Below are 27,003 nucleotides of genomic sequence, written 5' to 3' on the forward strand. Positions count from 1 at the left end.
GGTGGTGGTGGTGAGTGGGGAATTTACATACTCTTTCTTCCCTAACGAATCTAAAGCTCTGCTACTTGAAGGGTGGTCCCTGGACTAGCTGCATCGTCACTTGGGACCTTGTTCAAAAATGCAGAATTTGGGGCCCCACCCTAGACCTGGACCTACTGAATTAGAACTGTAGTGGGGAAATGTTTCTTGAACTTTAATGCGCATAGGAAACACCTGGGATCTTGTTAAAATGCAGATTCTGTTTCAGTAGGTCTGGGGTGTACTCCAAGGTCCTGCATTTCTAACAATCTCCCAAGTGATTCCAGTGCTTCCAATCCACGGACCACACTTTGAGCAGCAAGGCAGCTGAGGACTTGGAGCAACCACAAATGGAAGTTGCTCAAAGAGCACTGCTCCAGCTTTGGACTGCTCTGTAGGAATGGTGCTGAAAATGTTGCATGGTGCATCTTCAGGGACATAACAGACACTGAAGATTTTATAGGAGTGGCTGCCATTCCCAGAACAGTCAACAGTAATTACCACCATCAGGAGATGCTGTTGCTGGGAACTTCCAGGAACTGCCAATTGGAGCTGGCACCAAAGGAAACTGCAATGGGAGAATCGAGTTAACAAGACTGCTTAGCAAGTTGGAACCCTCTCTGTATTCCAGCCCAAGTCACACTTGAGAATGAGGGAATTGGCTGTTCTTAATCACTTGCTATCTGGAGGAGAGAACCAGTCTTTCCATATACTTCACACTGAAATTAGATAATTTTTCATAAGATTCCTCTTGGGGCTTGTGTATTCCTTTACTCCACATATATTTTTGAGGATCTACTTTGTACCAGGTAGTATGCTAGGACTTAGATTTGAATGTTTAGAAACTGAGTGAGGCTCCAGCCAGCAGTAGACACCTAGAATTGCAACTCAACCCTCATTGGAGAGGACACTGTGGCTTGAGAGAAGGTTATATTGGGATAGTGTCCATAAACAACTTAGCTATTATATAAACCTTGGGCCTAACATCAGTTGATGTCAATTTCGGAAATAAGACTATATATGATTCATTTGGAATCAGGCACTGGAAAAGCCAATGCTATTACTGGAAGGAATTTGACACCACTGAGCTACCCTAGGATAAAGGCTAAGTACACAATATTTTGCAATGAAATAGCAGCCATAGAAGATATTGTATGACTGCACTGGGGGTTTAGTACTATAACCAATTTGAGAATTTGGGAATGATTCGGTTCTGGGCAGGGGATGTAAGTGGGAGCTTGAACCATGGGCTGTATTCCTCCTCTCCATATGGAAAGGCTTTGCCTATATCATTTAGGATGTCCTTTCCCATCCTGCCCTTTAAAGCAGTGTGCTCAGAAGAGGTATTGCTGGCCTCCAGAGATCTCACACACCCTGCAGATAATGTTTCTTGTGACTTTTATAAGGCCAAGGGCTTCCTATTTGAAGAGCTATGCTCACCTGTTGTGAAGGCAAGAAGACGTCTCAGTCAATATGTACTCTAGTGACCCAGAAGCAGGGGAATGTCAAATAACAAAACAATTGCTGATCAGGAGTTCTGAAACCTCAGCTTACCCAGGAACACAATAGGAACTCATTAGCAGTAGTGACCCTAAGGGGAAGCCATTATAATCCTCACCCCACCCCCACCCCACCCTGCAAAGATATGTTAGAATCCACAGCTCACCAATGTTAAATGACTCGAATAAAGTTACAGGGCAGTAGAAACAAGTGGAGAAGAACAAAGGTTTTCTGACTTCTAGTACCAGAGAAATTAGAAATGCTTAAGAAACAAGAAACTGCAGAAGAAAAAGACCTGTCATTATAGTTGGGGGTGTGTGCAAAAGGAAATATGTAATCATCTCAATTTGAGGGACCGCCATGTGTGGGCAGCAAACACAACAGACTGAGAAGTTACAAAGGAGATGGAGGACCAAAGGAGTGTGCAATATAACTGGAAATAGGACAGATATAATGGAAATACACAATAACATAAGTCACATAAGCACAAAATATATACCTAAGTGATGACAGCTGTATAAGGAGCCGAGCAGCGTAGGGGAGAGAAGAAGGCTCAGGGAGGTAATTGGAAAAGTGTGTGGGTAGAAAGGAACTTGATAGACAGCAGCAGTGTTTGCATCTACCCGAGGAAAGGCACTTGCTGCTGAGACAGGTTTAAGTAAGTTCCCCGGGGCCAAGATAGAGTCTTCCAAAGGGCTCTGAGGTTCTAGCACTGGAGAAAGTAGAGCATGAAATTGCCTTCCAGGGACAGTCTGGTTGGAAAGGGAGTAGGAGAAATAAGAGAAGGCTCCGTTGTAATATACAAGACAAAAGGAAAAGAAAGACAAGTAAAAGGAATGATCTGAAACCACCTGGATACTGGAGCACAATTGTGAGAACTGGGTAAGAAGAGTCCATTTTCTTACCATCCCTTTTTCCCCCTTTCCAAAGCATCCTATATTCCATTTTGGATTATTCTTGATAAGTTTCCTTTCCTGTTGAATGTGCACTCCAGCTTGATAAATAGGCATTTTTAATATAGCTGCTGGATCCAAATTGAAGGGGGGAATAATCTAGCAAAATATCCACAAATTAGCTGTACTTCCTTTTGTAACATAAGGCAGCTCTATTCACTCACCTGAAATGGGGTGGAAGATCTCACACACTGTTCTCTGCTTTCCTTTTCTGCTTTGTTCAGAGACAGAAGATGTAGGTACTCTGCTGAGCATGGAACTCCTGGCTCCCTCCTCCACCTCAACATATGCTTATTCAGGTAGAGCCCAGCTGGGGACTGACAGTGGTAGAGCATTGCTGATTTAGGTTCCTCACATAAAGCACTGTAGACAAGGGCAGAGACAAAAATCTCTGGTAGTATGCTTGCAGGGGATCTGAGTTTTTAATGTATTTGATTGGTTTAGCATGTCGAAGATCAAGGCTTGGAAGCAGGGAAAAAAATTACACATCTTTCCAGCAGAGCCAATGTAATGCTTGCCTGCGAGCAACCAGGAATTGTGCTGTATGCTGTGCACACCTGTCTCATAGACCTAAGGTAACGGAATCTGCAATCCAGTGGACCATGGAACTGCTTGAGTTCTGGGCACCGTCTGTGCCAGCATGCCTGCTGAATCGGTATCTCTCAGGAGGGGGCCAGAAATCAATCTCACACATTCCCCAGAGACCTTTAGAACTATGACTTAGAGGGACTGTGTAATAATAGAAATGACTTACTGGAAGGATAAATTTTTAGAAAATAGTTAAATACATTTTTAGAAAATAGCATCCTCAATAATACATGACTTTAATGAAACAAAAACAGAAAGCCATATATGGGACACTGTGAAGTGAAGGGCTAATAGTACAACAACCATACCACATGATACAACATGAAAATGAAAATGTTGAGAAGAAAGGGAACTGGGAGTGGTAAAATAGGACTGCAAGGAAACAACACTTGGAGTAGCACAATTTAAATCTGCATCAGAGTAATAAACAGCAGAACTAACAGGGTAGAATTTAAATCAGTAATGTGGAGGATAAGCCTAGAAATTGTTCCAGAAGATAGTGAAAAGCAGGGGAAAAGAAATACGTTAAAATGAATAAAGAAATGGTGGGTAAGAAAGTATTATTCAAAGGATGCAGGGAGCCAACCAAGAACTGCAGATTTCTTTTATTAAAAAAAAACCCTAAGAAGTTAATTGCTTCTCAACCTTTGGGCTAAGATTAAGTGTAAAAACTAGAGTAGTTAGAACAGAAGCAATAATCATGATGAAAAAGACAACTTTTCCAGGAAGAAAAAAGTTCCTGAATTCATAGATGAGAAGGGCCCCCTTGGTTCAGCCAAAGAATATTCTAAAAAAAAAAATAAAAAAAATCTAACAAAACCTTGAATTACAAGGATAAGTGAATAAATCTGCATGCATCTAACCAGAAAAATATAACCACAAATGAACAAAATCAGACAAACTTTCAACTTGTTTATGCAATTGTAAATGCCAGAAAAATAATGGTGCTGTGTTTACAAGATGTTGAAGGGAAAATTATAAACTAAGAATATTATACACATTGTTTTTCATCTCTTAAGGCAACAGAAGTACACTTCTAGACAAAGATTTCAAAAATATACCTCCTATGTATTTCATCTTGAAAAAATCATTTGAGGATGTACTCTGGCTGACTAATTGATGAATCAAAATTAAGATCCCAAGAAGAAAGAAGCAAATCCTAGTATAAAGACTAGCAGGGAGAATTGAAAATGGCAAAGCAAAAAGTTTTATCTATATAATTGTAAATGAGTTGAAGCTTGTTGGTCAATTCCACTCCAAACAATATTGTCTTCAGTTGCATGGGCTCTGGTATACTAATAATGCAAATTAGTTCTCCCTAAACTGTAAGCTGGGAGAGGGCAAGGGCCATGCCACCTTATTCACCACTTTGTCTCCAGTGTCCATTCCTAGCTTGTAGTGATGTTTATTAAACATTTATTGGACTTCCTACGTGAGTATTCTTTTAAACTCTCAGCAGACAGGCCTTATGAATTCTATCATAACATTCTGGCTGGGAGATGGAAGATTTTGGACAACAAAATGAGGGAAGAGAAATATTACAAAACTGTCAGAGGAGAGAGCAAACTCCCCCACTGAGCCAAGTCATCTTGCCCTCTTTACTTCATCAGGAAAGAGGCGGTAGTTCTAAGAGACCAAAAAAGTCATGTGCCTGTTTTTATAGGCACCAAGATGTAGTAAGTTCTAGTTCCATTCTTCTGAAGATAGGGGTGGGAAGAGTCCAGCCTGTCTCTAAATAGGACAACTATCAAGCCTCTGGCTGTTTCCCAGATTCTGAAAGGCCTTGGGGCATGGGGGAAGTATAGAGGGTGTGTCCTGAGCCCAGAGTGGTCCGGGGAGTGGCATACTCCTTTCCTACAGACTCTAAGATCCCATTCCTCAACTACCTATCAACAAGTTCCAGGTCATAAATTCTCGGCAGTTTCTGGAAAACAAAGCCCCACATCCTGGAGGAAGTGAGGTACATAGGTGTAAGTGATGTTGTGTGTGGAATGATTTTCACCACATTTTTCAGCGAAGTATGCTCATGAATGGTCTTCATACTAAGAGTCGGAACCCAAGCCTAGAAACCAGGGAAGAGGAAAGATATGTGTATGTGTAGAAGGCATGGGGCAAGAAGGAACAGTCATTCGTGTACCTTTCCCTCAGTGCACTGAAAGAAATGCATTCAGGCCGGGCGCAGTGGCTCATGCCTGTAATCCCAGCACTTTGGGAGGCCGAGGTAGGTAGATCAAGAGGTCAGGAGATCAAGACCATCCTGGCTAACATGGTGAAACCCCATCTCTACTGAAAATACAAAAAATTAGCCAGGCATGATGGTGGGCATCTGTAGTCCCAGCTACTCGGGAGGCTGAGGCAGGAGAATGGCGTGAACCCAGGAGGCGGAGCTTGCAGTGAGCCAAGGTTGTGCCACTGCACTTCAGCCTGGGTGATAGAGCGAGACTCCGTCTCAAAAAAAAAAAAAAAAAAAAAAAAAGAAAGAAAGAAATGCATTCAGAGAGCCAAGGAGAAATAGGGACAGCCAGGCCCAGGCTGTGACCAGGTTCAGGGAGTCTCACTTAAACGCAGTTAAGTCGTAGTTGCCTTCCACACCTCATTTCACTTGGTAAGAACAAGCAGTCTCACAGAAGCAACTCCACTCCATTAATAAACTTACCAGGGTTTATCAAGCATGTGTCAAATATGGGACATTTCCATACTGGGAACTAAGGACAAAGACACACATTCCTTGTTTTTATATGTTTTTTTCTATTAAGATATAGGAATGGCCACCTCCACCTTATTCAGTTAAAAGAATGACTGCTTTTTATTCTTGAAGACTTGATCTAGATGTTTTCTCTTTGTAGTCGCTCCTGACCTCCAGGCCCTCTTTTGAGCCCTCCCAGATTATTGTAGGGATGTAGGTGGAAGTAAATAAACTTGAAAAGATGTGCCAGACCTCAGGAGTCCTTGGAGATAGACATGGAGGCTTGTGTTAAAAGTTTGTTAGAAGGTTTACACTTTGAAGTTGAGAAATTCAGGCCAGTGAGCCAAGGCATGAGAGATGTAACCAGGTTTTGTTCATGGGGGCTCAAAATCAAGGGCAGCCGATGAAGTGACAGAGAGAACTGGCTCAGAAATCTGAGCAGCAGCAGCTTGCAGGTACTTAGAAGGGTGGGAAAGGGGGACTCAACTGAGGTACCAAGGGGCCCCTCTGCACACACCAACTCTCTCAGTAACCATTACGGTCTATCCTTTGAAAACAACACAAATGTAATGTCTTTATATTAAAGCTAAGATTCAGCCTAGAAGGTGAAGTTTGACATTGAGGATGAATGCCACTTAGTGCAGTAGTTTGTTTGTTTGTTTGTTTTTTGTGTGTATTTTGAGATGGAATCTCACTCTGTCACCAGGCTGGAGTGCAATGGTATAATCTCGGCTCACTGCAACCTCCGACTCCCTGGTTCAGGTGATTCTCCTGCCTCATCCTCCTGAGTAGCTGGGATTATAGGCACATGCCATCACGCCCAGCTAATTTTTGTATTTTTAGTAGAGACGGGGTTTCACCATGTTGGCCAGGATGGTCTTGATCTCCTGACCTTTTGATCCACCCGCCTCAGCCTCCCAAAGTGTTGGGATTACAGGCATGAACCACCACACCCAGCCCAGTGCAGTGGTTCTTAATCCTGAAGACACATTAGAATAATCTGAGACATTAAAAAAAAAAAAACCAATCCCTGGACCCACCCCAAACTAAATAATTCAGATCTCTGGGCATGCAGACTGGGTGTTGGTATATTTTTAAAACACTCCCTGGCTGACTCTAATCTCCAAAACTCTAATGGAAGAGAATTCGGAGGCAAGTAGGGGCTTTGCTGCAAAATGTGGTCTCTATATCAGCATCACAGGGAGGCTTGATGGAAATACAGCCTCTCAGGCCCCATACCAGACCTACTGGATTAGAATTTGCATCTTAACAATGTCCTCAGAGCATTTGTAGGTACTTTGAGTATCACGATAGAGTAATCCTATGCAAGGTTTCAGCAGTGACTTGTTAAAATACTCCAGAATCAGAGAGCTAGAATTGATTTTAGTCACTGAATTCAGAGATCCCAATGTCCCCACAGGAATCAGGCAGAACAGTGAGTTAGGCAGGCCTGCCACCCCAGCAGCTCACATGGGCCTTGAAGACTAAACAAAACGAGAGAAGGTAGGGAGTAGTGAAGACAGGGGGAAAGCACACAGTTCCACTAGAGAAGGAATCTGACTCCGCTCCAACTTTGATTCTGCTGGAGTTACAACTTGACTCTAGCTGTTGTTTCTCTGAAATTTCCTGTTTTTTAAATGTTGGCAACTAATTTATGTTTTAAAAGTTTTTTCTATAGGTGTGATGGTTAATTTTAGATCTGATTTTACTGGGTTAAGGGATTTGGATTTGTGTCTCTACCCCAATGTTGGTAAAGGGACCTGGTGGGAGGTGATTGGATCATGGCGGCGGACTTCCCCCTTGCGGTTCTCATGAGAGTGTGTTTGTTCTCACAAGATCTGGTTGTTTTAAAGTGTGTAGCACCTCACCCTTCTTTCTCTTACTCCTGCTCTGGCCAGGTAAGGTGCATTTGCTTTGCCTTCTGCCATGATTGAAAGTTTTCTGAAACTTCCAGCCATGCTTCCTGTACAGCCTGCAGAACTGTGAGTCAATTAAACCTCTTTCTTTATAAATTACCCAGTTTCAGGTATTTCTTTATAGCACTGCAAGAATGGACTAATATACCAGGTCGCTGGTAAAGCATTATTTTGGTGTCTGTGAGGGTGTTTCTGGAGGAGACTGGCATTGGAATGAGTGAACTGTGTAAGGAAGAGCCAACCTCACTCCAAGTGAGTGGGCACCATTTAATCCTTCGAGGGCCAGAATAGAACAAAAAGGCAGAGAAAAGGTAAATTCATGTTCTCTGCTGGAGGTGGACCATCCATCTTCTAGAGCCCTTGGACATCAGAACTCCAGGTTCTTGGGCCTTCAAACTCAGACTTATGCCAGTGGCCTCCTAGGATCTCAGGCCTTTGGCCTTGATCTGAAAGTTATACCATCAGCTTCCTTGATTCTCAGACATTTGGACTCCGACTGAATTACACCACCAGCTTCCCTGGTTCTACAGCTTGCACGTGGCACAGGATGGGACTTCTTTACCTCCATAATCACATGAGCCAATTCCCATAATAATTTCCTCTTACATATCTATAGATATTGACATATCTACATACATATCTGATTGGTTCCATTTCTCTGGAGAACCCTGATACAATGGGCAAATCACAACACACTGAAGACAGATTATACCCAAGGAATACCATTAATCTAAAACTCTTTCATATTACAGATAAAGAAATTGTGTCTAGTTTTCTCATTCTCCACTTTCAGGAGAGAGTGACTCCAGTTTAAGTATCATTTAAATTTTCCACTTTTGTTTTAGGTAGTAGAGAGCTGCTGTCTTACAGAATTCTACAGCCACTGAAGGTGGAAGTGGCTCTGAGTGGGGGATCAAGAGGGGTTTCTCTGGAAAGACAATGAAGAAACTCAGATTCAATATCCAGATGTGTTGTTTTTGGTCTACCAGAGGGGCAGACCAAACCATTTCAGTTGACATTTCCTTCAACACCAGGCTTGTTTTGGGAGTCTGGGCCAGGTGACAATGTTGGCACTAAGAGCTTGTTTTCCCAATTGGAGTCAAAACATTTGCTGAGCAACCCCATAAATTGGCTAGACAAAAGTAAATAAGAAGAAGAGACATGGGGTAGGTGAGGTACTACATGGCCCTGTGTGAAAAGAAAGTTGGAGGGAAGTACCCTGCAAAAAAAGGCTGAGAGACAAGATGCAGGGATGGCTGGGCCAGCCAATTAGTCAACATTCAGCATTCATTCATCCCTCAACAGCTATTTATCATGCATCTGTTGTATCCCAGGCACAGCTATAGATACTAAAGATACAAGAGTGACCACAACTGACCAAGCACCTGCCCTCATGGAGCTCACACCATTTTTCATGTGAGCATCCTACATCTATGAATCTTTATTTTTTTGAAACAGGGTTGCACTCTGGCCTAGACTAGAGTACAGTGGCATGATCATGGCTCATTGCAGCCTTGATCTCCCTGGGCTCAGGTGATCCTTCCAACTAAGCCTACCAAGTAGCTGGGACTACAGGCATGCACCACTACACCCCGTTAATTTTTGTGTTTTTTGTAGAGGTGGGGTCTCTCCACGTTGCTCAGGCTGGTCTCGAGCTCCTGGGCTCAAGTCATTTGCCCACCTCAGCCTCCCAAAGTACTAGGATGACAGGCCTGAGCCACTGTGTCCTGCCCATTCCTGCATCTTAAATATCTTTGCCTCCCATCTGAATATCACAGCCAGCATCCTATTTTTAAGCCATACTGCTACAATATATTTACATCTGATATCATTTTCACATTAACCATCCTGGACCTATGAGATCTTGACAGATTTTGCTCTTCTCAAAAACAAAGATCCTGATACCACGATGGTCATCACCAAGATTCACAGTCCTGTGAGGTGGGGTAATAGCTACTGATATTAGTATTTGTTTCAGATTGTAAACCCAGGAAAGTTGGAATATATCAAGGAATTTATTATCTTGTCTTCTTCACCTTAAATGGAATTTTTGGGTGTTTCATTCCAAATTTTTACCCTCTGTGATTTCTATATTTAACTTAGTGGTCATCTTCAGTCTTTGAGCTTTCTCTTGGTTGGAGGTTTCATTTCATAGTATCTCAGTTAAAATACATTTTATGGTAGGTAGTAACTTTGTCCTAATTGTATAAGCACTTTAGCCTGTTAGAAAGGGCAATCACAGTTGCCTTAAAAATGAGTATATTGGGGGCGTGCCCAAGATGGCCGAATAGGAACAGCTCCAGCCTCCAGCTCTCAGCGTGAGTGACGCAGAAGACGAGTGATTTCTGCATTTTCAACTGAGGTACCGGGTTCATCTCACTGGGGAGTGCTGGACAATCGGTGCTGGTCAGCTGGTGCAGCCCGACCAGTGAGAGCTGAAGCAGGGTGAGGCATCGCCTCACCTGGGAAGCACAAGGGGGAAGGGAATCCCTTTTTTTGCCAAGGGAAACTGAGACACACAACATCTGGAAAATCAGGTAACTCCCACTCTAATACTGCACTTTACCAAGGGTCTTAGCAAATGGCACACCAGGAGATTATATCCCACAACTGGCCCAGCGGGTCCCAGGCCCATGGAGCCTCCCTCATTGCTAGCACAGCAGTCTGAGATCTAACTGCAAGATGGCAGCGAGGCTAGGGGAGGGGTGCCCACCATGGCTGAGGCTTACGTGGGTAAACAAAGCCACCAGGAAGCTCAAATTGGGTGGAGCCTACTGCAGCTCAAAGAGGCTGGCCTGCCTCTGTAGACTGCTCCTCTGGGGACAGGGCATAGCTAAACAAAAAGCAGCAGAAACCTCGGCAGAGGTAAATGCCCCTGTCTGATAGCTTTGAAGAGAGCAGTGGATCTCTCAGCATGGAGGTTGAGATCTGAGAACAGACAGACTGCCTGCTCAAGTGGGTCCCTGACCCCTCAGTAGCCTAACTGGGAGACATCCCCCACTAGGTGCAGACCAACACCTCACACCTCACACAGTGGGGTACACCCCTGAGACGAAGCTTCCAGAGCAAGAATTAGACAGCAACACTCACTGTTCAGCAATATTCTATCTCCTGCAGTCTCCGCTGCTGATACCCAGGCAAACAGGGTCAGGAGTGGACCTCAAGTAAAATCCAACAGACCTATAGCTGAGGGTCCTGACTGTTAGAAGGAAAACTGACAAACAGGACACCCACACCCAAAACCCATCAGTACGTCACCATCATCAAAGACCAAAGGCAGATAAAACCACAAAGATGGGAAAAAGCAGGGCAGAAAAGCTGGAAATTCAAAAAATCAGAGCACATCTCCCCCTCCAAAGGAACGCAGCTCATCACCAGCAAGGGAACAAAGCTGGATGGAGAATGACTTTGATGAGTTGAGAGAAGAAGGCTTCAATTGATCAAACTTCTCAGAGCTAAAGGAGGAACTACGTAACCAGTGCAAAGAAACTAAAACCCTTTGAAAAAGAATGGATGAACAGATAACTAGAATAATCAATGCAGAGAAGACCTTAAGAGAACTGACAGAGATGAAAACCATAACACGAGAAATATGTGACAAATGCACAAGCTTCAGTAACCGACTCGATCAACTGGAAGAAAGAGTATCAGCGATTGAAGATCAAATGACTAAAATGAAGCGAGAAGAGAAGTGTGGAGAAAAAAGAGTAAAAAGAAATGAGCAAAGCCTCCAAGAAGTATGGGATTATGTGAAAAGACCAAATCTATGTCTGATTGGTGTGCCTGAAAGTGATGGGGAAAATGGAATCAAGTTGGAAAACATTCTGCAGGATATCATCCAGGAGAACTTCCCCAACCTAGTAAGGCAGGTCAACATCCAAATTCAGAAAGTACAGAGAACGCCACAAAGATACTCTTTGAGAAGAGCAACCCCAAGACGCATAATTTTCAGATTCACCAAACTTGAAATGAGGGAAAAAATTTAAGGGCAGCCAGAGAGAAAGGTTGGGTTACCCACAAAGGGAAGCCAATCAGACTAACAGCAGATCTCTCGGCAGAAGCTCTCCAAGCCAGAAGAGAGTGGGGGCCAATATTCAACGTTCTTAAAGAAAAGAATTTTCAACCCAGAATTTCATGTCCAGCCAAACTAAGTTTCATAAGTGAAGGAGAAATAAAATCCTTTACAGACAAGCAAATCCTTAGAGATTTTGTCACCACCAGGCCTGCCCTACAAGAGATCTTGAAGGAAGCACTAAACATGGAAAGGAACAACAGGTACCAGCCACTGCAAAAACATGCCAAAATGTAAAGTCCATCGATGCTAGGAAGAAACTGCATCAACTAGTGAGCAAAATAACCAGCCAATATCATAATGACAGGATCAAGTTCACACATAACAATATTAACCTTAAATGTAAATTGACTAAATGGTCCAGTTAAAAGACACAGACTGGCAAATTGGATAAAGAGTCAAGATCCATCAGTGTGCTGTATTCAGGAGACCCATCTCATGTGCATAGACACATATAGGCTCAAAATAAAGGGATGGAGGAAGATCTACCAAGCAAATGGAAAACAAAAAAAAGCAAGGGTTGCAATCCTAGTCTCTGATAAAACAGACTTTAAACCAACAAAGATCAAAACAGACAAAGAAGGCTATTACATAATGGTAAAAGGATCAATTCATCAGGAAGAACTAACTATCCTAAATATATATGCACCCAATACAGGAGCACCCAGATTCATAAAGCAAGTCCTTAGAGACTTACAAAGTGACTTAGACTCCATACAATAATAATGGGAGACTTTAACACCCCACTGTCAACATTAGACAGATCAATGAGACAGAAAGTTAACAAGGATATCCAGGAATTGAACTCAACTCTGAAGGAAGTGGACCTAATAGACATCTACAGAATTCTCCACCCCAAATCAACAGAATATACATTCTTCTCAGCACCACATCGCACTTATTCCAAAATTGACCACATAATCGGAAGTAAAGCACTCCTCAGCAAATGTAAAAACAGAAATTACAACAAACTGTCTCTCAGACCACAGTGCAATTAAACTAGAATTCAGGACTAAGAAACTCAATCAAAACTGCTCAACTACATGGAAACTGAACAACCTGCTCCTGAGTGACTACTGGGTACATAACGGAATGAAGGCAGAAATAAAGATGTTCTTTGAAACCAAAGAGAACAAAGATACAACATACCAGAAACTCTGGGACACATTTAAAGCAGTGTGTAGAGGGAAATTTATAGCACTAAATGCTCACAAGAGAAAGCTGGAAAGATCTAAAATTGACACCGTAACATCACAATTAAAAGAACTAGAGAAGCAAGAGCAAACACATTCAAAAGCTAGCAGAAGGCAAGAAATAACTAAGATCAGAGCAGAACTGAAGGAGATAGAGACAGAAAAAACCCTCCAAAAAAATCAATGAATCCAGGAGCTGGTTTTTTGAAAAGATCAACAAAATTGATAGACCACTAGCAAGACTAATAAAGAAGAAAAGACAGAAGATTCAAATAGATGCAATAAAAAATAATAAAGGGGATATCACCACCGACCCCCACAGAAATGCAAACTACCATCAGAGAATACTATAAACACCTCTACGCAAATAAACTAGAAAACCTAGAAGAAATGGATAATTTCCTGGACACTTACACTCTCCCAAGACTAAACCAGGAAGAAGTTGAATCTCTGAATAGACCAATAGCAAGCTCTGAAATTGAGGCAATAATTAATAGTCTACCAACCAAAAAAAGTCCAGCACCAGACAGATTCACAGCCGAATTGTACCAGAGGTACAAGGAGGAGCTGGTACCATTCCTTCTGAAACTATTCCAATCAATAGAAAAAGAGGGAATCCTCCCTAATTCATTTTACAAGGCCAAAATCATCCTTATACCAAAGTCTGACAGAGATACAACAAAGAAAAAGAATTTTAGACCAATATCCCTGATGAACATTGATGCAAAAATCCTCAATAAAATACTGGAATACCGAATCCAGCAGCACATCAAAAAGCTTATCCACCATGATCAAGTGGGCTTCATCCCTGGGATGCAAGGCTGGTTCAACATATGCAAATCAATAAACGTAATCCAGCATATAAACAGAACCAAAGACAAAAACCACATGATTATCTCAATAGATGTATAAAAGGCCTTTGAAAAAATTCAACAGCCCTTCATGCTAAAAACTCTCACAAATTCGGTATTGATGGAACATATCTCAAAATAATAAGAGCTATTTATGACACCCCATAGCCAATATCATACGGAATGGGCAAAAACTGGAAGCATTCCCTTTGAAAACTGGCACAAGACAGGGATGCCCTCTCTCACCACTCCTACTCAACATAGTGTTGGAAGTTCTGGCTAGGGCAATCAGGCAAGAGAAAGAAATAAAGGGTATTCAGTTAGGAAAAGAAGAAGTCAAATTGTCCCTGTTTGCAGATGACACGATTGTATATTTAGAAAACCGCATCATCTCAGCCCAAAATCTCCTTAAGCTGATAAGCAACTTCAGCAAAGTCTCAGGATACAAAATCAATGTGCAAAAATCACAAGCATTCTTATACACCAGTAACAGACAGAGAGCCAAATCATGAATGAACTCCCATTCACAATAGCTTCAAAGAGAATAAAATACCTAGGAATCCAGCTTACAAGGGATGTAAAGGACCTCTTCAAGGAGAGCTACAAACCACTGCTCAGTGAAATAAAAGAGGACAGAAACAAATGGAAGAACATACCATGCTCATGGATAGGAAGAATCAATATCGTGAAAATGGCCATACTGCCCAAGGTAATTTATAGATTCAATGCCATCCCCATTCAGCTACCAATGGCTTTCTTCACAGAATTGGAAAAAATTGCTTTAAAGTTCATATGGAACCAAAAAAGGCCCCACATTGCCAAGACCATCCTAAGCCAAAAGAACAAAGTTGGAGGCATCACACTACCTGACTTCAAACTATACTACAAGGCTACAGTAACCAAAACAGCATGGAACTGGTACCAAAACAGAGAGATAGACCAATGGAACAAAGCAGAGCCCTCAGAAATAATACCACAGATCTGCGACTATCTGATATTTGACAAACCTGACAAAAACACGAAATGGGGAAAGGATTCCCTATTTAGTAAATGGTGTGGGGAAAACTGGCTAGCCGTAAGTAGAAAGCTGAAACTGGATCCTTTCCTTACTCCTTGTGTGAAAATTAATTCAAGATGGATTAGAGACTTAAATGTTAGACCCAAAACCATAAAAACCCTAGAGGAAAACCTAGGTAATACCATTCAGGACATAGGCATGGGCAAGGACTTCATGACTAAAACACCAAAAGCAATGGCAACAAAAGCCAAAATTGACAAATGGGATCTAATTAAACTAAAGAGCTTCTGCACATCAAAAGAAACTACCATCAGAGTGAACAGGCAACCTACAGAATGGAAGAAAATTTTTGCAATCTACTCATCTGACAAAGGGCTAATATCCAGAACCTATAAAGAACTCAATCAAATTTACAAGAAAAAAACAAACAACCCCATCAAAAAGTGGGCAAAGGATATGAACAGACATTTCTCAAAAGAAGACATTCATACAGCCAACAGACACATGAAGAAATGCTCATTATCACTCGCCATCGGAGAAATGCAAATCAAAACCACAATGAGATGCCATCTCACACCAGTTACAATGGCAATCATTAAAAAATCAGGAAACAACAGGTACTAGAGAGGATGTGGAGAAATAGGAACACTTCTACACTGTTGGTGGGACTGTAAACTAGTTCAACCATTGTGGAAAACAGTGTGGCCATTCCTCAAGGATCTAGAACTAGAAATACCATTTGACCCAGCCATTCTATTACTGGAGATATACCCAAAGGATTATAAATCATGCTGCTATAAAGACACAGGCACAGGTATGTTTATTGTGGCACTATTCACAATAGCAAAGACTTGGAATCAACCGAAATGTCCATCAGTGACAGACTGGATTAAGAAAATGTGACACATATACACCATGGAATACTATGCAGCCATCAAAAAGGATGAGTTTGTATCCTTTGTAGGGACACGGATGCAGCTGGAAACCATCATTCTCAGGAAACTATCACAAGAACAGAAAACCAAACACTGCATGTTCTCACTCATAGGTGGGAATTGAACAATGAGATCACTTGGACACAGGAAGGGGAGCATCACATACTGAGTCCTATTGTGGGGAGGGGTTGGGGGGAGGGATAGCATTGGGAGATATACCTAATGTAAACGACGAGCTAATGGGTGCAGCACACCAACATGGCACGTGTATTCATATGTAACAAACCTACACATTGTGCACATGTACCCTGGAACCTAAAGTATAAAAAAAAAAAAAAAAAAAAAAAGACTGTATTGGCCAGGTGTGGTGGCTCATGCCTGTAATCCCAGTACTTTGGGATGCCGAGGAGGGTGGATCACGAGGTCAGGAGTTCGAGAGCAACCTGACCAAGATGGTGAAACCCCATCTCTACTAAAAATACAAAAATTAGCCGGCCTTGGTGGCGGGCTCCTGTAATCCCAGCTCCTCAGGAGGCTGAGGCAGGAGATTGCTCCAACCCAGCACGTGGAGTTTTCAGTGAGCTGAGATCATGCCATTGCACTCTAGCTTGGAAACAGAGCAAGATTATCTCTCTAAAAAAAAAAAAAAAAAAAAAGGATAATTATAGGTTTGTGTGATAGAATCTTTGTTCAGTACATTTTTTTAATCAAGAAAGAATATGAAGAGCAATAGTTGTTTGTGACTGACTAGAAGCCTCCCTAAATTTTCATTCTTTGCATCTGTAGAGGTGAATTTCTCTGAACAATGCTATTAATCATCATTGCATGGATTAATGTCTGCATCCATATAGGCAGCAGTAAATTACTGAAATGATTTTCCCACTGAGCATTAATAATAGATGGAGTTACTTTTTCCAGGAATTCACTTTATTTTTCCCCTTAGTATTTCTAGTTTATTCAAATTCCTTTTTTTTTATTATTATGCTTTAAATTCTAGGGCATATGTGTACAACGTGCAGGTTTGTTACAGTGGTATACATGTGCCATGTTGGTTTGCTGCACCCATTAACTTGTCATTTACATTATGTATTTCTCCTAATGCTATCCCTCACTCAGGCCCTCACCCCATGAGAGGCCCCAGAGTGTGATGTTCCCCTCCTTGTGTCAGTGTTCTCATTGTTCAATTCCCACCTATGAGTGAGAACATGTGGTGTTTGGTTTTCTGTCCTTGTGATAGTTGGCTTAGAATGATGGTTTCCAGCTTTATCCATGTCCCTGTAATGGATATGAACTCATCCTTTTTTATGGCTGCATAGTATTCCTTGATATATATGTGCCACATTTTCTTAATCCAGTCTATGGATGGACATGTGGGTTGGTTCCAAGTCTTTGCTATTGTGAATAGTGCCACATTAAACATATGTGTGCATGTGTCTTTATGGTAGCATGATTTATAACCCTTTGGGTATATATCCAGTAATGCGATCACTGGGTCTAATGGTATTTCTTGTTCTAGATCTTTGAGGAATTACCACACTGTCTTCCACAATGGTTGAACTAGTTTACACTTCCACCAACAGTGTAAAAGCATTCCTATTTCTCCACATCCTCTCAAGCATCTGTTGTTTCCTGACTTTTTAATGATCGCCATTCTGAATTGCATGAGATGGTATCTCATTGTAGTTTTGATTTGCAGTTCTCTGATGGCCAGTGATGATGAGCATTATTTTAATGTGTCTGTTGGCTACATAAATGTCTTCTTTTGAGAAGTGTCCTTTCCTGTCCTTTGCCCACTTTTTGATGGAGCTGTTTTTTTTTTTCTTGAAAGTTTGTTGAAGCTCTTTGTAGACTCTGGATGTTAGCCCTTTGTTAAATGGGTAGATTGCAAACATTTTCTCCCATTCTGTAGGTTGCCTCTTCACTTTGAGGGTAGTTTCTTTTGCTATGCAGAGCTCTTTAGTTTAATTAGATCCCATTTGTCTATTTTGGCTTTTGTTGCCATTGCTTTTGGTGTTTTAGTCATGAAGTCTTTGCCCATGTCTATGTCCTGAATGGTATTGCCTAGGTTTTCCTCTAGGCCTTTTATGGTTTTTGCATCTAACATTTAAGTCTTTCATCCATCTCGAATTAATTTTTGTATAAGGTGTAAGGAAGGGACCCAGTTTCAGTTTTCTACATATGGCTAGCTAGTTTTCCCAGCACCATTTATTAAATAGGGAATCCTTTCCCCATTTCTTGTTTTTGTCAGGTTTGTCAAAAATCAGACGGTTGTAGATGTGTGGTGTTATTTCTGAGGGCTCTGTTCTGTTCCATTGGTCTAACTCTCTGTTTTGGTACCAGTACCATGCTGTGTTGGTTACTGTAGCCTTGTAGTATAGTCTGAAGTCAGGTAGCATGATGCCTCCAGCTTTGTTCCTTTGGCTTAGGATTGTCTTGGCAATGTGGGCTCTTTTTTGGTTCCATATGAAATTTAAAGTAGGTTTTTCAAATTCTGTGAAGAAAGTCATTGGTAGCCTGATGGGGATGGCATTGAATCTACAAATAACTTGGGGCCATTTTCACAATATTGGTTCTTCCTATCAATGATCATGGAATGTTCTTCCATCTGTTTGTGTCCTCTTTTATTTCGTTGAACAGTGGTTTGTAGTTCTCATTGAGGAGGTCCTTCACATCCCTTGTAAGTTGGATTCCTAGGTATTTTATTCTCTTTGTAGCAATTGTGAATAGGAGTTCACTCATGATTTGGCTGTTTGTCTGTTATTGTTGTATAGGGATTCTTGTGATTTTTTCACATTGAGTTTGTATCCTGAGACTTTGCTAAAGTTGCTTATCAGCTTGAGATTTTGGGCTGAGATGATGGGGTTTTCTAAACATACAATCATGTCATCTGCAAACAGGGACAGTTTGACTTCAACTTTTCCTAATTGAATACCACTCATTTCTTTCTCTTGCCTGATTGCCCTGGTCAGAACTTCCAACACTATGTTGAATAGGAGTGGTGAGGAGGGCATCCCTGTCTTATGCCAGTTTTCAAAGGGAATGCTTTCTGTTTTTGCCCATTCAGTATGATAATGACTGTGGGTTTGTCATAAATAGTTCTTATTATTTTGAGATATGTTTCATGTTTACCTAGTTTATTGAGAGTTTTTAGCATGAAGGGCTGTTGAATTTTGTTGAAGACATTTTGTGCATCTATTGAGATAATCATGTGGTTTTTGTCTTTGGTTCTGTTTATGTGCTGGATTACATTTATTGATTTGCATATGTTGAACCAGGCTTGCATCACAGGGATGAAGCTGACTTGATCATGGTGGATAAGCTTTTTGATGTGCTGCTGGATTTGTCTTGTCAGTATTTTATTGAGGATTTTTGCATCAATGTTCATCAGGGATATTGGTCTAAAATTCTCTTTTTTTTATTGTGTCTCTGTCAGGCTTTGGTATCAGGATGATGTTGGCCTCATAAAATGAGTTAAGGAGGATTCCCACTTTTTCTATTGATTGGAATAGTTTCAGAAGGAGTGATACCAGCTCCTCCCTGTACCTCTGGGAGAATTCGGCTGTGAATCCGTCTGGTCCTGGACTTTTTTTGGTTGGTGGTCTATTATTTATTGCCTAAATTTCAGAGCCTGTTATTGGTCTGTTCAGAGATTCAACTTCTTCCTGGTTTAGTCTTGGGAGGGTGTATGTGCCTAGGAATTCATCCATTGCTTCTAGATTTTCTCTTTTATTTGCATAGAGGTGTTCATAGTATTCTCTGGTGGTAGTTTGTATTTCTGTAGGATAGGTGGTGATATCTCCTTTAGCATTCTTTATTGTGTCTATTTGATTCTCCTCTTTTCTTCTTTATTATTCTTGTTAGCAGTCTATAAATTTTATTAATCTCTTCAAAAAATCAGCTCCTGGATTAAATGATTTTTTTGAAAGGCTTTTTTGTCTCTATCTCCTTCAGTCCTGCTCTGGTCTTAGTTATTTCTTGCCTTCTGCTAGCTTTTGAATTTGTTTGCTCCTACTTCTCTAGTTTGTTTAATTGTGATGTTAGGGTGTCAATTTTAGATCTTTTCTTCTTCCTCTTGTGGACATTTAGTGCTATAAATTTCCCTCTACACACTGCTTTAAATGTGTCCCAGAGATCCTGTTACATTGTGTCTTTGTTCTCATTGGTTTCAAAGAACATCTTTATTTCTGCGCTCATTTTGTTATTTACCCAGTAGTCATTCAAGAGCAGGTTGTTCAGTTTCCATGTAGTTGAGTGGTTTTGAGTGAGTTTCTTAATCTTGAGTCCTAATTTGATTGTACTGTGGTCTGAGAGACAGTTTGTTGTGATTTATGTTCTTTTACATTTGCTGAGGAGTGCTTTACTTCCAACAATGTGGTCAATTTTGGAATAAGTGCAATGTGGTGCTGAGAAGAATGGATATTCTGTTGATTTGGGATGGAGAGTTCTGTAGATGTCTATTATGTCCACTTGTGTAGAGCTAAGTTCATGCCCTGGATATCCTTGTTAACCTTCTGTCTTGTTGATCTGTCTAATATTGGTGGTGGGTTGTTAAAGTCTCCTATTATTATTGTGTGGGAGTCTAAGTCTCTTTGTAGGTCTCAAAGGACTTGCTTTGTGAATCTGGGTGCTCCTGTATTGTGTGTATATATATTTAAGATAGTTAGCTCTTCTTGTTGAATTGATCCCTTTAACATTGTTTAGTGGCCTTCTTTGTCTCTTTTGATCTTTGTTGGTTTAAAGTCTGCTTTATCACAGACTAGGGTTGCAACCGCTGCATTATTTTTGCTTTCCATTTGTTTGGTAGATCTTCCTGCATCCCTTTATTTTGAGCCTATGTGTGTCTCTGCATGTGAGATGGGTCTCCTGAATACAGCACACTGATGGGTCTTGATTCTTTATCCACTTTGCCAGTCTGTGTCTTTTAATTGTGACATTTAGCCCATTTACGTTTAAGGCTAATATTGTTATGTGTGAAATTGATCCTGTCATTATGATGTTAGATCGTTATTTTGCCCCTTAATTGATGCAGTTTCTTCCTAGCATAATGGTCTTTACAATTTGGTATGTTTTTGCAGTGGCTGATACTAGTTGTTCCTTTCCATGTTTAGTGCTTCCTTCAGGAGCACTTGTAAGCTAGGCCTGGGGGTGACAAAATCTCTCAACATTTGCTTGTCTGTAAAGGATTTTATTTCTCCTTCACTGATGAAGCTTAGTTTGGCTGGATATGAAATTCTGGGTTGAAAATTCTTTTCTTTAAGAATGTTGAATATTGGCCTCCACTGTCTTTGTGCTTGTAGAGTTTCTGCCAAGAGAACCGCTGTTAGTTTGATGGGCTTCCCTTTGTGGGTAACCCAACCTTTCTCTCCAGCTGCCCTTAACATTTTTTCCTTCATTTCAACCTTGGTGAATCTGACAATTATGTGTCTTGGGTTTGCTGTTCTTGAGGAGTATCTCTGTGGTGTTCTCTGTATTTCCTGAATTTGAATGTTGGCCTGTCTTGCTAGGTTGGGGAAGTTCTCCTGGATAATATCCTGGAGTGTTTTCCAAATTTGTTCCATTCTCCCTGTCACTTTCAGATACACCAATCAAACGTAGATTTGGCCTTTTCACATAGTCCCATATTTCTTGGAGGTTTTATTTCTTTTTACTCTTTTTTCTCTAAACTTCTCTTCTTGCTTCATTTCATTAATTTGATTTTCAATCACTGATACCCTTTCTTCCACTTGATCAAATTGGCTATTGAAGCTTGTACGTGTGTCACATAGTTCTCATGCCATGGTTTTCAGCTCCATCCAGTCATTTAAGGTCTTCTCTTCACTGTTCATTCTAGTTAGTCATTCATCTAGTCTTTTTCAAGGTTTTTTAACTTCCCTGTGATGGGTTCAAACATCCTCTTTTGGCTCGGGGAAGTTTGTTATTATCGACCTTCTGAAGCATATTTCTGTCAACTCATCAAAGTTATTCTCCATCCAGATTTGTTCCATTGCTAGCAAGGAGCTGCCATCCTCTGCAGGAGCAGAGGTTTTTAGAGTTTTCAGCTTTTCTGTTCTGGTTTCTCTCCATCTTTGTGGTTTTATCTACATTGGTCTTTGATATTGGTGACTGACAGATGGGGTTTTGGTGTGGACGTTCTTTTTGTTGATGTTGCTGGTATTCCTTTCTGTTTGTTAGTTTTCCTTCGGACAGGTCCCTCAGCTTCAGTTCTGTTGGAGCTTCCAGGAGGTGACCTCTAGACCCTGTTTACCTGGGTATCACCAGCAGAGGCTACAGAACAGCAAATGTTGCTGCCTGATCCTTCCTCTGGAAGCTTTATCCCAGAGGGGCACCTGGCTGTATGAGGTGTCAGTTGGCCCCTACTGGGAGGTGTCTCCCAGTTTGGCTGCTTGGAGGTCAGTGACCCACTTGAGGGAGCAGTCTGCCTGTTCTGAGAGCTCCAACACTGTGCTGGGAGAACCACTGCTCTCTTCAGAGCTGTCAGACAGGGATGTTTAAGTCTGCAGAAGTTTCTGCTGCCTTTTGTTCAACTATGCCCCGCCCCAGAGGTGGAGTCTATTGAGGCAGCAAGCCTTGTGGTGCTGTGGTGTGCTCTGCCCAGCTTGAGCTTCCTGGCTACTTTGTTTACCTACTGAAGCCTCAGCAAGGGCAGATGCCCCTCCCCCTGCTGGGTCACTGCCTGGCAGGTTGATTTTAGACTGCTGAGCTAGCAGTGAGCAAGGATTTGTGGGCATGCGACCTGCAGAGCCAGGCAGGGGATATAATTTCCTGGTGTGCCATTTGCTAAGACTGTCGGAAAAGCGCAGTATTTGAGCAGGAGTGTCCTGTTTTTCTAGGTACAGTCTGTCACAGCTTCCCTTGGCTAGGAAAGGGAAATCTCCTGAACACTTGGTGCTTCCCGGGTGAGGTGACACCCTGTTGTGCTTCGACTTGCCCTCCCTGGGCTGTACCCACTTTCCAATCAGTCCCAGTGAGATGAACCAGGTACTTCAGTTGGAAATGCAGAAATCACCCGTCTTCTGCATCAATCACGCTGGGAGCTGCAGACCAGAGCTGTTCCTATTTGGCCATCTTGGAATGGACACCCCAAATTACTTTTAACCATAGTGACAATAACAAAATTCTACCCCATCTGCTTAATCTGATATACCCACAGAGCCCCATAATGTCTACTAAATAAGGGGTCATGGTGTCTGCACATTGCTTCTTATAGGGTTTGAGGTGTTGAGATTGTGGAATTCATTCTTTATACGTCACCATTGCTTTACAAGGAAAATTGGTGCACTACCTTTTATTGCATGTTCAACTCCTTATCCTATGCTTTCTTATATACAGCATTGCTCATTCCCTCCGAGAACTCTGCCTTCTTCCCTTCAGCCCATTACCAAGCTTGGTTTCTTGCCTTCCTTGAGGGTTTTCTTATATAGATATTACTCCTAAGAAATAGTATCAGTGCTTTTCTGGAGAGCAGAGGCTTGAACCCAACTCATAGTGTAGAACCAGGCAGACACTGCTGGCCTTGTCTGCTGACAAGAAGAACCACAGATCCGGGGATTGAAACGAGATGTATATACCCTCCAGGCCCTGGTCAGCTAAGGACAGCTAAGAGACTACCTTCTGTCTCTGTGCTGGTGGCAAGCTAGCCATACTGATTGGGCAGCCAGAAGCCCAAACCATCTGGACAGTCTTGGACTCCCAGACTGGTTGGATCTAGGTCTCATAACAAAGAGTATCCCCAGGCAAAGTCATGAGGCTGACTGTGGATTCCTAGGAGCAGAGACTATGCCCTATCTCCTTGGTATCCTGCTTGGCACAATGCCTGGCACATCAAGATCCCTCAGTGGATATTTGCCAAATCTTTAACTAGATAAGATTTTTTTCCATTACTCCTGGTCACCCCACACAGCCCTTGGGATTGCCAGGCATCTGTCTGTCCATACCTTAAGAAAGTGGGCATAAGTCATCATCACTTTGAAGTTTAATAGGTCACCTCTTCATTCTTGGAGCTTTTTTTGTTGTTATTTCTGAAGAGGAAGACAAATGTTTAAGTAAAGAGTTTTTTTTTTTTTTTTTTTTTTTTTTTTTTTTTTTTTTTTTTTTTTTTTTTTGAGACAGAGTCTCACTCCATTGCCCAGACTGGAGTGCAATGGTGCACTCTCAGCTCACTGCAACCTCCACCTCCTGGGTTCAAGTGATTCTCCTGATTCAGCCTCCTGAATAGCTGGGATTACAGGTGGCTGCCACCACTGGCTAATTTTTGTATTTTTAGTAGAGAGGGGTTGGTTTCACCATGTTGCCCAAGCTGGTCTCGAACTCCTGACCTCAGGTGATCCACCCGCCTCAGCCTCCCAAAGTGCTGGGATTACAGGCATAAGCCACCATGCCTGACCTTGGATACTATTTTTTAAATAAGGAGACAAATAGCCATAGTGACCAGACAGTTGAACTCTCTCTGTGTCTTTCCTTGCAGGAAACGTTCATGGTGCAGTAGATATTTTTGGTTGCATTGTGTGTGTAACAGCAATTTTTGTAATTAGTAGAATTCTGATACATTCATGTGACTCTGTGTTTTAGGAAAGCTGGGCCCATCCTTAGGACCAAAAGGCAATTATTCTTGACTACTCCAAGTTGATCATGGTGACTGCATTCTCCTTGCTGACAATTGACTTAGAAAAATATTTGGGAACAATTATGACTCGTAAGGCACAAAGGTAAGATTTTTGAAAAGGGATGGGGGGAGGCCTGGGAAAGTTTTCTTGTTGACAAAGAAATATCATTCTCACTATGGACTTCACATTTTGTTGTGCGAGGTTGCTATGGTGAAGGTCGTTGTCACTGTTTTTTGACCATAAGGAGACAAGCTAGAGGACCAAAGCCAACACCCTAAGTATTGCAGTGTAGAATTATGACAAGAATCTCATCCTTGCTGATGTTGTCAAGCCCCTAAATTTACCAACCCTAGACCCACGGTACCTCAGACTGCTCCTCCTTTGAGAAAATGATACTCTTTAGTTTTTAAGCCAGTTTTGGTTAAGTCTGTTACATACAGCCAAAAAATAAAGATGAGGAAGCCAACTCTCATCAGGAGATTGCCAAGTGGGCAAATATTCAGACTGAAGGGAGTCAGTTGAATACTTTCAATGGCAAATAGTCCATAGATCTCTGATGCATCCATTTTTCCATAGGGTCAGACAGTCAAGTCTTCCGGTGAGCTGTCTTTTTCCCTGGACTCTGCACAGTACACACTGCCAAATTGAAATCCTTTTTTTTTTTTTTGGAATTTAGGAATCTTTTGAGGGGATTTAAGCCCTGAGAACTAAGGGATTTCTCCCAGTCTTCTAAAGTCACAGTCTATTTAGGACTGCCTCCTCTGTCTGGTGGATGCCATGGCCAGGGTTCTGACATACCTGTCTTCCCAGCTCTCCACACTCTGGGTATGGGGAGGCACAAGGAGGGCTGAGAGAGAGGCTACCACTCCCTCCATCCCTGACTCCAGGGGCCACAGCCCTGGACTGTCAGCTAGTGGCTTTGCTTGCACATAGATGCTTTCTTTGGGGAGAAATAATTTTCTCTCTTGCTCTCTGATAAATTTCCTTTAAATTTGTCTCACTATGTTTAAGATCTTTTATCACTACTGGAAAGGAAATTGGTGGTTTCAGAAACTCTACTTGTACTTTTAACTCAATATGCCTCCTCCGTATACACTTTTGGGGACCTGCATTAGTTTCAAATGACGTAAGAGTAAACTGTCCTTCCCAGGCAAGTGTTTGTTGATGAATATCAGCTAACGTGAGACCAGGTAGGAAACAGGATTTAGATAGCGGGATCTGAGCATGAAGACAGTGGCACTTCCCGTGAGAGGAGTCGCTTATGAGCCTCTAGTTGAACACTGCCCTTCTACAGCTGGAAAAGGGAATCAGTTATTGTGAATCAAGCAAAGACTCATAATGGCATCTTAAAGATGAGAAAAGAAACCCCAGTTTGGTAATCACATATAGGCGTTACAAGGCAAAGAAGAGCCCAACAAAAGGGACGTTGATCATTTATGGAAGTGGATGTAGCAGGGAACTATGCTGAGATGCTGAGAAGTCACTATTTCCTGGGCAGCACTGAGCTTTTTGTCTGTCCTGTTTCAGGGAGAGAAGAGTTATAGTCTAAGAAAATGAAGTCATTGCTCAGCTCTGAGTTTCAAAATAGTTTTTAAGTTCACAAGAGACGTAGTAATCTAAAAGTCAAAGTGCTTTTGACTTGTTATTACTAGGCAGGCTTTGGTGGGAGAGAATTTCCTCTGGGATTCCAAAATCTAGTTTTTTTATATCAAGAGCTAAGGTAGAGAACTTACCACATAGAGTTTATACATTAAACTTAATGTAGGACAGAATGCATGCTGACCCAAGTACGGGTGTACAGTTCATACAGAAAGATGAAACCCTTCTCTGGGCAGATGGAGTAGGGAGAAGATGGAAAGAAAAGAGGACATTCAGATGCTGATATTAAACATTGCTCCCTGTCAATCTCATAATTCAGCACACTCAGGATGAAACCTTAAGGGTGAAAACAGAAACCGTGTTAAATAATATATTAACATGGTTAATTACACGATTCACACATTCAACAGATATTTATTGAGTGCCTTCAAAGTACCTGACACTGTTTTAGGTGTGTGACCTATATCAGCGAACAAAACAGTGATGCCTGCCCTCCTGGAGCTCATATTCTAACTAAGGAAAACAGATATAAAAAATAAACATAATAAGTGATTTAATATGATCTGGTGATAAAAAAACATAAGGATTCAAAGCTAGATTGGAATTCAAAACCTGCACTCTTAACCACTACACTATAGTTTTTCTATTTAGTTTTTTGACCATGGGAAATCTACAGAGAAACTTCTCATTAGTGATGCTAAACAACTGGGTCTGAACTGTTTCTGATGTGAGGGAGACACATACATGTAACATGTCTTGAACATGATGAGAATCACCCATGAAAATACATAAAGACGAGAAATGGCCCAGGGGAGGCCACAACCCAGCTGTGCATCCTGGAACCTTAAATTTCCTCTATGTTTTAAACACTGCTTTTGGAAAAGGAAGAGACACCCACAAATTAAATCCAAATGTCCAAAAAAAAAAAAAAAATGGCCTGAAGAATGAGCAATGGCATACATCTGATTTACACCCGTGTCAGCTCCTTAGGAGAGCTGACCTCAGCTAGACCAGCCTTCATTCTGCAGGATCTGGCTGTTTGTAAATGTAAACCCACTACTCAGTCACTGC

This window comes from Macaca thibetana, chromosome 6, assembly GCF_024542745.1.
Source record: "Macaca thibetana thibetana isolate TM-01 chromosome 6, ASM2454274v1, whole genome shotgun sequence".
Lineage (NCBI taxonomy): Eukaryota > Metazoa > Chordata > Mammalia > Primates > Cercopithecidae > Macaca > Macaca thibetana.